The following is an 18,921-nucleotide window of genomic DNA, read 5'->3' as shown; positions in this document are numbered from 1 at the left end:
CAGAAGCTTCTATTTCGGCCAATTTCTAGCAGAAAAATGACTCTAAACACTATTATTTTAGTTCCAAAAGTGATAATTCTTATTTAATAGTCCTTTACAGTCAAAAGAGAAAACATTAAAAAATGACCATTTCTGACCATCTGGAGAAAGATCGACAGGTCCGGGGTCATCGTTGTTCATCAAAAAATATATTTTTTCAAATGTTAAAAAAATGATTCAAGATGTCAAATGGATTGTGCCTCATATTGAATAACCAATTTTTAAAGCCACACAGTGACCACAATTGCCATTTTAACAGACTTTTCCTCCTACTCAGAAGCTTCTATTTCGACCAATTTCTGGCAGAAAAATGACTCTAAACACACTTATTTTAGTTCCAAAAGTGATAATTCAAATTTAATAGTCATAAGAGAAGACATTAAAAAATGACCATTTCTGACCATCTGGAGAAAGTTCGACAGGTCCAGGGTCATCGTTTTTCATCACAAAATAAATTGTTTCAACTGTAGAAAGAATTATTCAAACTGTCAATTGGATTGTGCCTCATGTTGAATAACCACTTTTTAAAGCCCCACAGTGACCAAAATTGCAATTTTTACAGACTTTTCCTCCTACTCAGAAGCTTCAATTTCGATCAATTTCTGGCAGAAAAATTACTCTAAACCCTCTTATTTTAATTCCAAAAGTGATAATTCATATTTAATAGTCATTTACAGTCAAAAGAGAAAACATTAAAATATGACCATTTCTGACCATCTGGAGAAAGTTTGACAGGTCCGGGTTCATCATTTTTCATCAAAAAAATTATTTTATCAAATGTTGAAAAATGATGCAAAATGTCAAAAGGAGTGTGCCTCATGTTGAATACCCACTTTTTAAAACCCCACAGAGAACAAAATTGCCATGTTTACAGACTTTTCCTCCTACTCAGAAGCTTCTATTTCGGCCAATTTCTAGCAGAAAAATGACTCTAAACACTATTATTTTAGTTCCAAAAGTGATAATTCTTATTTAATAGTCCTTTACAGTCAAAAGAGAAAACATTAAAAAATGACCATTTCTGACCATCTGGAGAAAGATCGACAGGTCCGGGGTCATCGTTGTTCATCAAAAAAAATATTTTTTCAAATGTTGAAAAAATGATTCAAAATGTCAAATGGATTGTGCCTCATGTTGAATAACCACTTTTTAAAGCCACACAGTGACCAATATTGCTATTTTTACAGACTTTTCCCTTTACTCAGAAGCTACTATTTCGACCAATTTCTGGCAGAAAAATGACTCTAAACACACTTATTTTAGTTCCAAAAGTGATAATTCAAATTTAATAGTCATAAGAGAAGACATTAAAAAATGACCATTTCTGACCATATGGAGAAAGTTCGACAGGTCTGTGGTCTTCGTTTTTCATTAAAAAAAATGTATTTTAACAAATGTTGAAAAAATGATGCAAAATGTCAAAAGGATTGTGCCTCATTTTGAATAACCACTTTTTAAAGCCCCACAGTGACTAAAATTGCAATTTTTACAGACTTTTCCTCCTACTCAGAAGCTTCTATTTCGATCAATTTCTGGCAGAAAAATGACTCTAAACACACTTATTTTAGTTCCAAAAGTGATAATTCACATTAATAGTCATTTACAGTCAAAAAAGAAAACATTAAAAAATGACCATTTCTGACCATCTGGAGAAAGTTCGACATCGTTTTTCATCAAAAAAATTATTTTTTCAAATGTTGAAAAAATGATTTAAAATGTCAAATGGATTGTGCCTCATGTTGAATAACCACTTTTTAAAGCCACAGTGACCAAAATTGCCATTTTAACAGACTTTTCCTCCTACTCAGAAGCTACCAGAACCAAGTTCTGGTAGAAAAATTACTCTAAACACACTTATTTTAGTTCCAAAAGTAATAATTCACATTTAATAGTCGTTTACAGTCAAAAGAGAAAACAATAAACAATGACCATTTCTGACTATGTGGAGAAAGTTCGACAGGTCCAGGGTCATCGTTTTTCATCAAAAAAATTATTTTTTTATATGTTGAAAAAATTATGCAAAATGTCAAAAGGATTTTGCCTGATGTTGAATAACTACTTTTTAAAGCCCCACAGTGACCAAAATTGCCATTTTTACAGACTTTTCCCTCTACTCAGAAGCTACTATTTCGACCAATTTCTGGCAGAAAAATTACTCTAAACACACTTATTTTAGTTCCAAAAGTGATAATTCAAATTTAATAGTCATAAGAGAAGACATTAAAAAATGACCATTTCTGACCATATGGAGAAAGTTCGACAGGTCTGTGGTCTTCGTTTTTCATCAAAAAAATGTATTTTAACAAATATTGAAAAAATGATGCAAAATGTCAAAAGGATTGTGCCTCATTTTGAATAACCACTTTTTAAAGCCCCACAGTGACTAAAATTGCCATTTTTACAGACTTTTCCTCCTACAGAGAAGCTTCTATTTCGACCAATTTCTGGCAGAAAAATGACTCTAAACACACTTATTTTAGTTCCAAAAGTGATAATTCACATTTAATAGTCATAAGAGAAAACATTAAAAAATGACAATTTCTGACCATCTGGAGAAAGTTCGACAGGTCTGTGGTCATCGTTTTTCATTAAAAAAATAATTTTTTCAAATGTTGAAAAATTGATTCAAAATTTCAAAAGGATTGTGCCTCATGTTGAATAACCACTTTTTAAAGCCACATAGTGACCAAAATTGACATTTTAACAGACTTTTCCTCCTACTCAGAAGCTTCTATTTCAGCCAATTTCTGGAAGAAATATGACTCTAAACACCTTCATTTTAGTTCCAAACATGATAATTCACATTTAATAGTCATTTACAGTCAAAAAAGAAAACAATAAAAAATGACCTTTTCTGACTATGTGGAGAAAGTTCGACAGGTCCAGGGTCATTGTTTTTCATCAAAAAAATTGTTTTTTTATATGTTGAAAAAATGATGCAAAATGTCAAAAGGATTGTGCCTGATGTTGAATAACCACTTTTTAAAGCCCCACAGTGACCAAAATTGCCATTTTTACAGACTTTTACCTCTACTCAGAAGCTACTATTTCGACCAATTTCTGGCAGAAAAATGACTCTAAACACACTTAGTTTAGTTCCAAAAGTGATAATTCAAATTTAATAGTCATAAGAGAAGACATTAAAAAATGACCATTTCTGACCATATGGAGAAAGTTCGACAGGTCTGTGGTCTTCGTTTTTCATCAAAAAAATGTTTTTTAACAAATGTTGAAAAAATGATGCAAAATGTCAAAAGGATTGTGCCTCATGTTGAATAACCACTTTTTAAAGCCCCACAGTGACTAAAATTGCCATTTTTACAGACTTTTCCTCCTACTCAGAAGCTTCTATTTCGGCCTATTTCTAGCAGATAAATGACTCTAAACACTCTTATTTTAGTTCCAAAAGTGATAATTCTTATTTAATAGTCATTTACAGTCAAAAGAGAAAACATTAAAACCTGACCATTTCTGACCATCTGGAGAAAGTTCGACAGGTCCAGGGTCATCGTTTTTCATCACAAAATATATTGTTTCAACTGTAGAAAGAATTATTCAAACTGTCAATTGGATTGTGCCTCATGTTGAATAACCACTTTTTAAAACCCCACAGTGACCAAAATTGCCATTTTTACAGTCTTTTCCTCCTACACAGAAGCTTCTATTTCGACCAATTTCTGGCAGAAAAATTACTCTAAACACTTTTTTTAGTTCCAAAAGTGATAATTCATATTTAATAGTAATTTACAGTCAAAAGAGAACACATAAAAAAATTACAATATCTGACCATCTGGAGAAAGTTTGACAGGTCTTTTTATATCAAAAAAAAATATTTATTCAAATGTTGAAAAAATGATTCAAAATGTCAAATGGATTGTGCCTCATGTTGAATAACCACTTTTTAAAGCCACACAGTGACCAAAATTGCCATTGCCAACTGACTTTTCCTCATACTCAATAGCTTCTATTTCGACCAATTTCTGGCAAAAAAATTACTCTAAACACACTTATTTTAGTTCCAAAAGCGATAATTCACATTTAATAGTCGTTTACAGTCAAAAGAGAAAACAAAAAAAATGACAATTTCTAACTATGTTGAGAAAGTTCAACAGGTCCGGGGTCATCGATTTTCATCAAAAAAACTTCTTTTTTCAAATGTTGAAAAAATGATTCAAAATGTCAAAAGGATTGTGCCTCATGTTGAATAACCACTTTTTAAAGCCACACAGTGACCAAAATTGCCATTTTAACAGACTGTTCCTCCTACTCAGAAGCTTCTATTTCGACCAATTTCTTGCAGAAAAATGACTCTAAACACACTTATTTTAGTTCCAAAAGTGATAATTCTTATTTAATAGTCATTTACAGTCAAAAAAGAAAACATAAAAAAATGACCATTTCTGACTATGTGGAGAAAGTTCGACAGGTCCAGGGTCATCGTTTTTCATCAAAAAAAAAATATTTTTTCAAATGTTGAAAAAATTATTCAAAATGTCAAATGGAGTGTGCCTCATGTTGAATAACCACTTTTTAAAGTCACACAGTGACCAAAATTGCCATTTTTACAGACTTTTCCTCCTACTCAGAAGCTTCTATTTCGACCAATTTCTGGCAGAAAAATTACTCTAAACACACTTATTTTAGTTCCAAAAGTAATAATTCACATTTAATAGTCGTTTACAGTCAAAAGAGAAAACAATAAAAAATGACCATTTCTGACTATGTGGAGAAAGTTCGACAGGTCCAGGGTCATCGTTTTTCATCCAAAAAATTTTTTTTTTATATGTTGAAAAAATTATGCAAAATGTCAAAAGGATTGTGCCTGATGTTGAATAACCACTTTTTAAAGCCCCACAGTGACCAAAATTGCCATTTTTACAGACTTTTCCCTCTACTCAGAAGCTACTATTTCGACCAATTTCTGGCAGAAAAATGACTCTAAACACACTTATTTTAGTTCCAAAAGTGATAATTCAAATTTAATAGTCATAAGAGAAGACATTAAAAAATGACAATTTCTGACCATATGGAGAAAGTTCGACAGGTCTGTGGTCTTCGTTTTTCATCAAAAAAATGTATTTTAACAAATGTTGAAAAAATGATGCAAAATGTCAAAAGGATTGTGCCTCATTTTGAATAACCACTTTTTAAAGCCCCACAGTGACTAAAATTGCCATTTTTACAGACTTTTCCTCCTACTCAGAAGCTTCTATTTCGGCCAATTTCTAGCAGATAAATGACTCTAAACACTCTTATTTTAGTTCCAAAAGTGACAATTCTTATTTAATAGTCATTTACAGTCAAAAGAGAAAACATTAAAACCTGACCATTTCTGACCATCTGGAGAAAGTTCGACAGGTCCAGGGTCATCGTTTTTCATCACAAAATAAATTGTTTCAACTGTAGAAAGAATTATTCAAACTGTCAATTGGATTGTGCCTCATGTTGAATAACCACTTTTTAAAGCCCCACAGTGACCAAAATTGCAATTTTTACAGACTTTTCCTCCTACTCAGAAGCTTCAATTTCGATCAATTTCTGGCAGAAAAATGACTCTAAACCCTCTTATTTTAGTTCCAAAAGTGATAATTCATATTTAATAGTCGTTTACAGTCAAAAGAGAAAACATTAAAATATGACCATTTCTGACCATCTGGAGAAAGTTTGACAGGTCCGGGTTCATAGTTTTTCATCAAAAAAAATATTTTAACAAATGTTGAAAAATTATGCAAAATGTCAAAAGGAGTGTGCCTCATGTTGAATAACCACTTTTTAAAGCCCCACAGTGACCAAAATTGCCATTTTAACAGACTTTTCCTCCTACTCAGAAGCTTCTATTTCGACCAATTTCTGACAGAAAAATGACTCTAAACACACTTGTTTTAGTTCCAAAAGTAATAATTCACATTTAATAGTCGTTTACAGTCAAAAGAGAAAACATTAAAAAAAATGACCATTTCTGACCATCTGGAGAAAGTTCGACAGGCCGGGGTCATCGCTTTTCATCAAAAAAACTTATTTTTTCAAACATTGAAAAAATGATGCAAAATGTCAAAAGGATTGTGCCTCATGTTGAATAACCACTTTTTAAAGCCCCACAGTGACTAAAATTGCCATTTTTACAGACTTTTCCTCCTACTCAGAAGCTTCTATTTCGACCAATTTCTGGCAGAAAAATGACTCTAAACACTCTTATTTTAGTTCCAAAAGTGATAATTCACATTTAATAGTCATAAGAGAAAACATAAAAAAATGACCATTTCTGACCATCTGGAGAAAGTTCGACAGGTCTGTGGTCATCGTTTTTCATTAAAAAAATAATTTTTTCAAATGTTGAAAAAATGATTCAAAATTTCAAAAGGATTGTGCCTTATGTTGAATTACCACTTTTTAAAGCCACACAGTGACCAAACTTGCCATTTTAACAGACTTTTCCTCCCACTCAGAAGCTTCTATTTCGACCAATTTCTGGCAGAAAAATGACTCTAAACACACTTATTTTAATTCTAAAAGTAATAATTCACATTTAATAGTCCTTTACAGTCAAAAGAGAAAACATTAAAACATGACCGTATCTGACCATCTGGAGAAAGTTCGATAGGTCCGGGGTCATCGTTTTTCATCAAAAATTTTTTTTTTTCAAATGTTGAAAAAATGATTCAAAATGTCAAATGAATTGTGCCTCATGTTGAATAACCAATTTTTAAAGCCACACATTGACCAAAATTGCCATTTTAACAGACTTTTCCTCCTACTCAGAATTCTTCTATTTCGACCAATGTCTGGCAGAAAAATGACTCTAAACACACTGATTTTAGTTCCAAAAGTGATAATTCACATTTAATAGTCATAAGAGAAAACATTAAAAAATGACCTTTTCTGACCATATGGAAAGTTCGACAGGTCCGTGGTCATCGTTTTTCATCAAAAAAAGTTATTTTTTCAAATGTTGAAAAAATAATTCAAAATGTCAAATGGATTGTGCCTCCTGTTGAATAACCAATTTTTAAAGCCACACAGTGACCTAAATTGCCATTTTAATAGACTTTTCCGCCTACTCAGAAGCTTCTATTTCGACCAATTTCTGGCAGAAAAATGACTCTAAACACTCTTATTTTAGTTCCAAAAGTGATAATTCTTATTTAATAGTCATTTACAGTCAAAAGAGAAAACATTAAAACATGACCATTTCTGACCATCTGGAGAAAGTTCGACAGGTCCGGGGTCATCGTTTTTCATCAAAAAAAGTTATTTTTTCAAATGTTGAGAAAATTATTCAAAATGTCAAATGGATCGTGCCTCATGTTGAATAACCACTTTTTAAAGCCACACAGTGACCAAAATTGCCATTTTTACAGTCTTTTCCTCCTCACAGAGGCTTCTATTTCGACCAATTTTCTGGCAGAAAAATGACTCTAAACACTCTTATTTTAGTTCCAAAAGTGATAATTCATAGTTAATAGTAATTTACAGTCAGAAGAGAAAACATTAAAACATGACCATTTCTGACCATCTGGAGAAAGTTCGACAGGTCCGGGTCATCGTTTTTTATCCCAAAAATTATTTTTCCAAATGTTGAAAAAATGATTCAAAATGTCAAATGGATTGTGCCTCATGTTTAATAACCAATTTTTAAAGCCACACAGTGACCAAAATTGCAATTTTAACAGACTTTTCCTCCTACTCAGAAGCTTCTATTTCGACCAATTTCTGGCAGAAAAATTACTCTAAACACACTGATTTTAGTTCCAAAAGTGATAATTCACATTTAATAGTCATAAGAGAAAACATTAAAAAATTACCATTTCTGACCATATGGAGAAAGTTCGACAGGTCCGTGGTCATCGTTTTTCATCAAAAAAAGTTATTTTTTCAAATGTTGAGAAAATTATTCAAAATGTCAAATGGATCGTGCCTCATGTTGAATAACCACTTTTTAAAGCCACACAGTGACCAAAATTGCCATTTTAAAAGACTTTTCCTCCTACTCAGAAGCTTCTATTTCGACCAATTTCTGGCAGAAAAATGACTCTAAACACACTTATTTTAGTTCCAAAAGTGATAATTCACATTTAATAGTCATTTACAGTCAAAAAAGGAAACAATAAAAAATGACTATTTCTGACTATGTGGAGAAAGTTCGACAGGTCCGGGGTCATCGTTTTTCATCAAAAAAAGTTATTTTTTCAAATGTTGAAAAAATGATTCAAAATGTCAAATGGATTGTGCCTCATGTTGAAAAACCAATTTTTAAAGCCACACAGTGACCAAAAATGTCAAAAGGATTGTGCCTCATGTTGAATAACCACTTTTTAAAGCCACACAGTGACCAAAATTGCCATTTTAACAGACTGTTCCTCCTACTCAGAAGCTTCTATTTCGACCAATTTCTTGCAGAAAAATGACTCTAAACACACTTATTTTAGTTCCAAAAGTGATAATTCTTATTTAATAGTCATTTACAGTCAAAAAAGAAAATATAAAAAAATGACCATTTCTGACTATGTGGAGAAAGTTCGACAGGTCCAGGGTCATCGTTTTTCATCAAAAAAAAAATATTTTTTCAAATGTTGAAAAAATGATTCAAAATGTCAAATGGAGTGTGCCTCATGTTGAATAACCACTTTTTAAAGCCACACTGTGACCAAAATTGCCATTTTTACAGACTTTTCCTCCACTCAGAAGCTTCTATTTCGACCAATTTCTTGCAGAAAAATGACTCTAAACACACTTATTTTAGTTCCAAAAGTGATAATTCTTATTTAATAGTCATTTACAGTCAAAAAAGAAAACATAAAAAAATGACCATTTCTGACTATGTGGAGAAAGTTCGACAGGTCCAGGGTCATCGTTTTTCATCAAGAAAATTATTTTTTTATATGTTGAAAAAATGATGCAAAATGTCAAAAGGATTGTGCCTGATGTTGAATAACCACTTTTTAAAGCCCCACAGTGACCAAAATTGCCATTTTTACAGACTTTTCCCTCTACTCAGAAGCTACTATTTCGACCAATTTCTGGCAGAAAAATGACTCTAAACACACTTAGTTTAGTTCCAAAAGTAATAATTCACATTTAATAGTCCTTTACAGTCAAAAGAGAAAACATTAAAACATGACCGTATCTGACCATCTGGAGAAAGTTCGATAGGTCCGGGGTCATCGTTTTTCATCAAAAATTTTTTTTTTTCAAATGTTGAAAAAATGATTCAAAATGTCAAATGAATTGTGCCTCATGTTGAATAACCAATTTTTAAAGCCACACATTGACCAAAATTGCCATTTTAACAGACTTTTCCTCCTACTCAGAATTCTTCTATTTCGACCAATGTCTGGCAGAAAAATGACTCTAAACACACTGATTTTAGTTCCAAAAGTGATAATTCACATTTAATAGTCATAAGAGAAAACATTAAAAAATGACCTTTTCTGACCATATGGAAAGTTCGACAGGTCCGTGGTCATCGTTTTTCATCAAAAAAAGTTATTTTTTCAAATGTTGAAAAAATAATTCAAAATGTCAAATGGATTGTGCCTCCTGTTGAATAACCAATTTTTAAAGCCACACAGTGACCTAAATTGCCATTTTAATAGACTTTTCCGCCTACTCAGAAGCTTCTATTTCGACCAATTTCTGGCAGAAAAATGACTCTAAACACTCTTATTTTAGTTCCAAAAGTGATAATTCTTATTTAATAGTCATTTACAGTCAAAAGAGAAAACATTAAAACATGACCATTTCTGACCATCTGGAGAAAGTTCGACAGGTCCGGGGTCATCGTTTTTCATCAAAAAAAGTTATTTTTTCAAATGTTGAGAAAATTATTCAAAATGTCAAATGGATCGTGCCTCATGTTGAATAACCACTTTTTAAAGCCACACAGTGACCAAAATTGCCATTTTTACAGTCTTTTCCTCCTCACAGAGGCTTCTATTTCGACCAATTTTCTGGCAGAAAAATGACTCTAAACACTCTTATTTTAGTTCCAAAAGTGATAATTCATAGTTAATAGTAATTTACAGTCAGAAGAGAAAACATTAAAACATGACCATTTCTGACCATCTGGAGAAAGTTCGACAGGTCCGGGTCATCGTTTTTTATCCCAAAAATTATTTTTCCAAATGTTGAAAAAATGATTCAAAATGTCAAATGGATTGTGCCTCATGTTTAATAACCAATTTTTAAAGCCACACAGTGACCAAAATTGCAATTTTAACAGACTTTTCCTCCTACTCAGAAGCTTCTATTTCGACCAATTTCTGGCAGAAAAATTACTCTAAACACACTGATTTTAGTTCCAAAAGTGATAATTCACATTTAATAGTCATAAGAGAAAACATTAAAAAATTACCATTTCTGACCATATGGAGAAAGTTCGACAGGTCCGTGGTCATCGTTTTTCATCAAAAAAAGTTATTTTTTCAAATGTTGAGAAAATTATTCAAAATGTCAAATGGATCGTGCCTCATGTTGAATAACCACTTTTTAAAGCCACACAGTGACCAAAATTGCCATTTTAAAAGACTTTTCCTCCTACTCAGAAGCTTCTATTTCGACCAATTTCTGGCAGAAAAATGACTCTAAACACACTTATTTTAGTTCCAAAAGTGATAATTCACATTTAATAGTCATTTACAGTCAAAAAAGGAAACAATAAAAAATGACTATTTCTGACTATGTGGAGAAAGTTCGACAGGTCCGGGGTCATCGTTTTTCATCAAAAAAAGTTATTTTTTCAAATGTTGAAAAAATGATTCAAAATGTCAAATGGATTGTGCCTCATGTTGAAAAACCAATTTTTAAAGCCACACAGTGACCAAAAATGTCAAAAGGATTGTGCCTCATGTTGAATAACCACTTTTTAAAGCCACACAGTGACCAAAATTGCCATTTTAACAGACTGTTCCTCCTACTCAGAAGCTTCTATTTCGACCAATTTCTTGCAGAAAAATGACTCTAAACACACTTATTTTAGTTCCAAAAGTGATAATTCTTATTTAATAGTCATTTACAGTCAAAAAAGAAAATATAAAAAAATGACCATTTCTGACTATGTGGAGAAAGTTCGACAGGTCCAGGGTCATCGTTTTTCATCAAAAAAAAAATATTTTTTCAAATGTTGAAAAAATGATTCAAAATGTCAAATGGAGTGTGCCTCATGTTGAATAACCACTTTTTAAAGCCACACTGTGACCAAAATTGCCATTTTTACAGACTTTTCCTCCACTCAGAAGCTTCTATTTCGACCAATTTCTTGCAGAAAAATGACTCTAAACACACTTATTTTAGTTCCAAAAGTGATAATTCTTATTTAATAGTCATTTACAGTCAAAAAAGAAAACATAAAAAAATGACCATTTCTGACTATGTGGAGAAAGTTCGACAGGTCCAGGGTCATCGTTTTTCATCAAGAAAATTATTTTTTTATATGTTGAAAAAATGATGCAAAATGTCAAAAGGATTGTGCCTGATGTTGAATAACCACTTTTTAAAGCCCCACAGTGACCAAAATTGCCATTTTTACAGACTTTTCCCTCTACTCAGAAGCTACTATTTCGACCAATTTCTGGCAGAAAAATGACTCTAAACACACTTAGTTTAGTTCCAAAAGTAATAATTCACATTTAATAGTCCTTTACAGTCAAAAGAGAAAACATTAAAACATGACCGTATCTGACCATCTGGAGAAAGTTCGATAGGTCCGGGGTCATCGTTTTTCATCAAAAATTTTTTTTTTTCAAATGTTGAAAAAATGATTCAAAATGTCAAATGAATTGTGCCTCATGTTGAATAACCAATTTTTAAAGCCACACATTGACCAAAATTGCCATTTTAACAGACTTTTCCTCCTACTCAGAATTCTTCTATTTCGACCAATGTCTGGCAGAAAAATGACTCTAAACACACTGATTTTAGTTCCAAAAGTGATAATTCACATTTAATAGTCATAAGAGAAAACATTAAAAAATGACCTTTTCTGACCATATGGAAAGTTCGACAGGTCCGTGGTCATCGTTTTTCATCAAAAAAAGTTATTTTTTCAAATGTTGAAAAAATAATTCAAAATGTCAAATGGATTGTGCCTCCTGTTGAATAACCAATTTTTAAAGCCACACAGTGACCTAAATTGCCATTTTAATAGACTTTTCCGCCTACTCAGAAGCTTCTATTTCGACCAATTTCTGGCAGAAAAATGACTCTAAACACTCTTATTTTAGTTCCAAAAGTGATAATTCTTATTTAATAGTCATTTACAGTCAAAAGAGAAAACATTAAAACATGACCATTTCTGACCATCTGGAGAAAGTTCGACAGGTCCGGGGTCATCGTTTTTCATCAAAAAAAGTTATTTTTTCAAATGTTGAGAAAATTATTCAAAATGTCAAATGGATCGTGCCTCATGTTGAATAACCACTTTTTAAAGCCACACAGTGACCAAAATTGCCATTTTTACAGTCTTTTCCTCCTCACAGAGGCTTCTATTTCGACCAATTTTCTGGCAGAAAAATGACTCTAAACACTCTTATTTTAGTTCCAAAAGTGATAATTCATAGTTAATAGTAATTTACAGTCAGAAGAGAAAACATTAAAACATGACCATTTCTGACCATCTGGAGAAAGTTCGACAGGTCCGGGTCATCGTTTTTTATCCCAAAAATTATTTTTCCAAATGTTGAAAAAATGATTCAAAATGTCAAATGGATTGTGCCTCATGTTTAATAACCAATTTTTAAAGCCACACAGTGACCAAAATTGCAATTTTAACAGACTTTTCCTCCTACTCAGAAGCTTCTATTTCGACCAATTTCTGGCAGAAAAATTACTCTAAACACACTGATTTTAGTTCCAAAAGTGATAATTCACATTTAATAGTCATAAGAGAAAACATTAAAAAATTACCATTTCTGACCATATGGAGAAAGTTCGACAGGTCCGTGGTCATCGTTTTTCATCAAAAAAAGTTATTTTTTCAAATGTTGAGAAAATTATTCAAAATGTCAAATGGATCGTGCCTCATGTTGAATAACCACTTTTTAAAGCCACACAGTGACCAAAATTGCCATTTTAAAAGACTTTTCCTCCTACTCAGAAGCTTCTATTTCGACCAATTTCTGGCAGAAAAATGACTCTAAACACACTTATTTTAGTTCCAAAAGTGATAATTCACATTTAATAGTCATTTACAGTCAAAAAAGGAAACAATAAAAAATGACTATTTCTGACTATGTGGAGAAAGTTCGACAGGTCCGGGGTCATCGTTTTTCATCAAAAAAAGTTATTTTTTCAAATGTTGAAAAAATGATTCAAAATGTCAAATGGATTGTGCCTCATGTTGAAAAACCAATTTTTAAAGCCACACAGTGACCAAAAATGTCAAAAGGATTGTGCCTCATGTTGAATAACCACTTTTTAAAGCCACACAGTGACCAAAATTGCCATTTTAACAGACTGTTCCTCCTACTCAGAAGCTTCTATTTCGACCAATTTCTTGCAGAAAAATGACTCTAAACACACTTATTTTAGTTCCAAAAGTGATAATTCTTATTTAATAGTCATTTACAGTCAAAAAAGAAAACATAAAAAAATGACCATTTCTGACTATGTGGAGAAAGTTCGACAGGTCCAGGGTCATCGTTTTTCATCAAAAAAAAAATATTTTTTCAAATGTTGAAAAAATGATTCAAAATGTCAAATGGAGTTTGCCTCATGTTGAATAACCACTTTTTAAAGCCACACTGTGACCAAAATTGCCATTTTTACAGACTTTTCCTCCTACTCAGAAGCTTCTATTTCGACCAATTTCTTGCAGAAAAATGACTCTAAACACACTTATTTTAGTTCCAAAAGTGATAATTCTTATTTAATAGTCATTTACAGTCAAAAAAGAAAACATAAAAAAATGACCATTTCTGACTATGTGGAGAAAGTTCGACAGGTCCAGGGTCATCGTTTTTCATCAAGAAAATTATTTTTTTATATGTTGAAAAAATGATGCAAAATGTCAAAAGGATTGTGCCTGATGTTGAATAACCACTTTTTAAAGCCCCACAGTGACCAAAATTGCCATTTTTACAGACTTTTCCCTCTACTCAGAAGCTACTATTTCGACCAATTTCTGGCAGAAAAATGACTCTAAACACACTTAGTTTAGTTCCAAAAGTGATAATTCAAATTTAATAGTCATAAGAGAAGACATTAAAAAATGACCATTTCTGACCATATGGAGAAAGTTCGACAGGTCTGTGGTCTTCGTTTTTCATCAAAAAAATGTATTTTAACAAATGTTGAAAAAATGATACAAAATGTCAAAAGGATTGTGCCTCATTTTGAATAACCACTTTTTAAAGCCCCACAGTGACTAAAATTGCCATTTTTACAGACTTTTCCTCCTACTCAGAAGCGTCTATTTCGGCCTATTTCTAGCAGATAAATGACTCTAAACACTCTTATTTTAGTTCCAAAAGTGATAATTCTTATTTAATAGTCATTTACAGTCAAAAGAAAAAACATTAAAACCTGACCATTTCTGACCATCTGGAGAAAGTTCGACAGGTCCAGGGTCATCGTTTTTCATCACAAAATAAATTGTTTCAACTGTAGAAAGAATTATTCAAACTGTCAATTGGATTGTGCCTTATGTTGAATAACCACTTTTTAAAGCCCCACAGTGACCAAAATTGCAATTTTTACAGACTTTTCCTCTTACTCAGAAGCTTCAATTTCGATCAATTTCTGGCAGAAAAATGACTCTAAACCCTCTTATTTTAGTTCCAAAAGTGATAATTCATATTTAATAGTCATTTACAGTCAAAAGAGAAAACGTTAATAATATGACCATTTCTGACCATCTGGAGAAAGTTTGACAGGTCCGGGGTTCATCGTTTTTCATCAAAAAAAGTTATTTTAACAAATGTTGAAAAATGATGCAAAATGTCAAAAGGAGTGTGCCTCATGTTGAATAACCACTTTTTAAAGCCCCACAGTGACCAAAATTGCCATTTTTACAGACTTTTCCTCCTACTCAGAAGCTTCTCTTTCGGCCAATTTCTAGCAGAAAAATGACTCTAAACACTCTTATTTTAGTTCCAAAAGTTATAATTCTTATTTAATAGTCATTTACAGTCAAAAGAGAAAACATTAAAAAAAATGACCATTTCTGACCATCTGGAGAAGGTTCGACAGGTCCGGGGTCATCGTTTTTCATCAAAAAAACTTATTTTTTCAAACGTTGAAAAAATGATGCAAAATGTCAAAAGGATTGTGCCTCATGTTGAATAACCACTTTTTAAAACCCCACAGTGACCAAAATTGCCATTTTTACAGACTTTTCCTCCTACTCAGAAGCTTCTATTTCGGCCAATTTCTGGCAGAAAAATGACTCTAAACACTCTTATTTTAGTTCCAAAAGTGATAATTCTTATTTAATAGTCATTTACAGTCAAAAGAGAAAACATTAAAACATGACCATTTCTGACTATGTGGAAAAAGTTTGACAGGTCCGGGGTCATCGTTGTTCATCAAAAAAAATATTTTTTCAAATGTTGAAAAAATGATTCAAAATGTCAAATGGATTGTGCCTCATGTTGAATAACCACTTTTTAAAGCCACACAGTGACCAAAAATGTCAAAAGGATTGTGCCTCATGTTGAATAACCACTTTTTAAAGCCACACAGTGACCAAAATTGCCATTTTAACAGACTGTTCCTCCTACTCAGAAGCTTCTATTTCGACCAATTTCTTGCAGAAAAATGACTCTAAACACACTTATTTTAGTTCCAAAAGTGATAATTCTTATTTAATAGTCATTTACAGTCAAAAAAGAAAACATTAAAAAATGACCATTTCTGACTATGTGGAGAAAGTTCGACAGGTCCAGGGTCATCGTTTTTCATCAAAAAAAAAATATTTTTTCAAATGTTGAAAAAATGATTCAAAATGTCAAATTGAGTGTGCCTCATGTTGAATAACCACTTTTTAAAGCCACACTGTGACCAAAATTGCCATTTTTACAGACTTTTCCTCCTACTCAGAAGCTTCTATTTCGACCAATTTCTGGCAGAAAAATTACTCTAAACACACTTATTTTAGTTCCAAAAGTAATAATTCACATTTAATAGTCGTTTACAGTCAAAAGAGAAAACAATAAAAAATGACCATTTCTGACTATGTGGAGAAAGTTCGACAGGTCCAGGGTCATCGTTTTTCATCAAAAAAATTATTTTTTTATATGTTGAAAAAATGATGCAAAATGTCAAAAGGATTGTGCCTGATGTTGAATAACAACTTTTTAAAGCCCCACAGTGACCAAAATTGCCATTTTTACAGACTTTTCCCTCTACTCAGAAGCTACTATTTCGACTCTAAACACACTTAGTTTAGTTCCAAAAGTGATAATTCAAATTTAATAGTCATAAGAGAAGACATTAAAAAATGACCATTTCTGACCATATGGAGAAAGTTCGACAGGTCTGTGGTCTTCGTTTTTCATCAAAAAAATGTATTTTAACAAATGTTGAAAAAATTATGCAAAATGTCAAAAGAATTGTGCCTCATTTTGAATAACCACTTTTTAAAGCCGCACAGTGACTAAAATTGCCATTTTTACAGACTTTTCCTCCTACTCAGAAGCTTCTTTTTCGGCCTATTTCTAGCAGATAAATGACTCTAAACACTCTTATTTTAGTTCCAAAAGTGATAATTCTTATTTAATAGTCATTTACAGTCAAAAGAGAAAACATTAAAACATGACCATTTCTGACTATGTGGAAAAAGTTTGACAGGTCCGGGGTCATCGTTGTTCATCAAAAAAAATATTTTTTCAAATGTTGAAAAAATGATTCAAAATGTCAAATGGATTGTGCCTCATGTTGAATAACCAATTTTTAAAGCCACACAGTGACCAAAATTGCAATTTTAACAGACTTTTCCTCCTACTCAGAAGCTTCTATTTCGACCAATTTCTGGCAGAAAAATTACTCTAAACACACTGATTTTAGTTCCAAAAGTGATAATTCACATTTAATAGTCATTTACAGTCAAAAAAGAAAACAATAAAAAATGACTATTTCTGACTATGTGGAGAAAGTTCGACAGGTCCGGGGTCATCGTTTTTCATCAAAAAAAGTTATTTTTTCAAATGTTGAAAAAATGATTCAAAATGTCAAATGGATTGTGCCTCATGTTGAAAAACCAATTTTTAAAGCCACACAGTGACCAAAAATGTCAAAAGGATTGTGCCTCATGTTGAATAACCACTTTTTAAAGCCACACAGTGACCAAAATTGCCATTTTAACAGACTGTTCCTCCTACTCAGAAGCTTCTATTTCGACCAATTTCTTGCAGAAAAATGACTCTAAACACACTTATTTTAGTTCCAAAAGTGATAATTCTTATTTAATAGTCATTTACAGTCAAAAAAGAAAACGATAAAAAATGACCATTTCTGACTATGTGGAGAAAGTTCGACAGGTCCAGGGTCATCGTTTTTCATCAAAAAAAAAATATTTTTTCAAATGTTGAAAAAATGATTCAAAATGTCAAATGGAGTTTGCCTCATGTTGAATAACCACTTTTTAAAGCCACACTGTGACCAAAATTGCCATTTTTACAGACTTTTCCTCCTACTCAGAAGCTTCTATTTCGACCAATTTCTGGCAGAAAAATTACTCTAAACACACTTATTTTAGTTCCAAAAGTAATAATTCACATTTAATAGTCGTTTACAGTCAAAAGAGAAAACAATAAAAAATGACCATTTCTGACTATGTGGAGAAAGTTCGACAGGTCCAGGGTCATCGTTTTTCATCAAAAAAAAAATATTTTTTCAAATGTTGAAAAAATGATTCAAAATGTCAAATGGAGTGTGCCTCGTGTTGAATAACCACTTTTTAAAGCCACACTGTGACCAAAATTGCCATTTTTACAGACTTTTCCTCCTACTCAGAAGCTTCTATTTCGACCAATTTCTGGCAGAAAAATTACTCTAAACACACTTATTTTAGTTCCAAAAGTAATAATTCACATTTAATAGTCGTTTACAGTCAAAAGAGAAAACAATAAAAAATGACCATTTCTGACTATGTGGAGAAAGTTCGACAGGTCCAGGGTCATCGTTTTTCATCAAAAAAATTATTTTTTTATATGTTGAAAAAATGATGCAAAATGTCAAAAGGATTGTGCCTGATGTTGAATAACCACTTTTTAAAGCCCCACAGTGACCAAAATTGCCATTTTTACAGACTTTTCCCTCTACTCAGAAGCTACTATTTCGACCAATTTCTGGCAGAAAAATGACTCTAAACACACTTAGTTTAGTTCCAAAAGTGATAATTCAAATTTAATAGTCATAAGAGAAGACATTAAAAAATGACCATTTCTGACCATATGGAGAAAGTTCGACAGGTCTGTGGTCTTCGTTTTTCATCAAAAAAATGTATTTTAACAAATGTTGAAAAAATTATGCAAAATGTCAAAAGAATTGTGCCTCATTTTGAATAACCACTTTTTAAAGCCCCACAGTGACTAAAATTGCCATTTTTACAGACTTTTCCTCCTACTCAGAAGCTTCTATTTTGGCCTATTTCTAGCAGATAAATGACTCTAAACACTCTTATTTTAGTTCCAAAAGTGATAATTCTTATTTAATAGTCATTTACAGTCAAAAGAGAAAACATTAAAACCTGACCATTTCTGACCATCTGGAGAAAGTTCGACAGGTCCAGGGTCATCGTTTTTCATCACAAAATAAATTGTTTCAACTGTAGAAAGAATTATTCAAACTGTCAATTGGATTGTGCCTCATGTTGAATAACCACTTTTTAAAGCCCCACAGTGACCAAAATTGCAATTTTTACAGACTTTTCCTCTTACTCAGAAGCTT

Source organism: Lissotriton helveticus, chromosome 9 (genome assembly GCF_964261635.1).
Source record: "Lissotriton helveticus chromosome 9, aLisHel1.1, whole genome shotgun sequence".
NCBI lineage: Eukaryota > Metazoa > Chordata > Amphibia > Caudata > Salamandridae > Lissotriton > Lissotriton helveticus.
Note: the sequence above shows the minus strand (reverse complement) of the source record.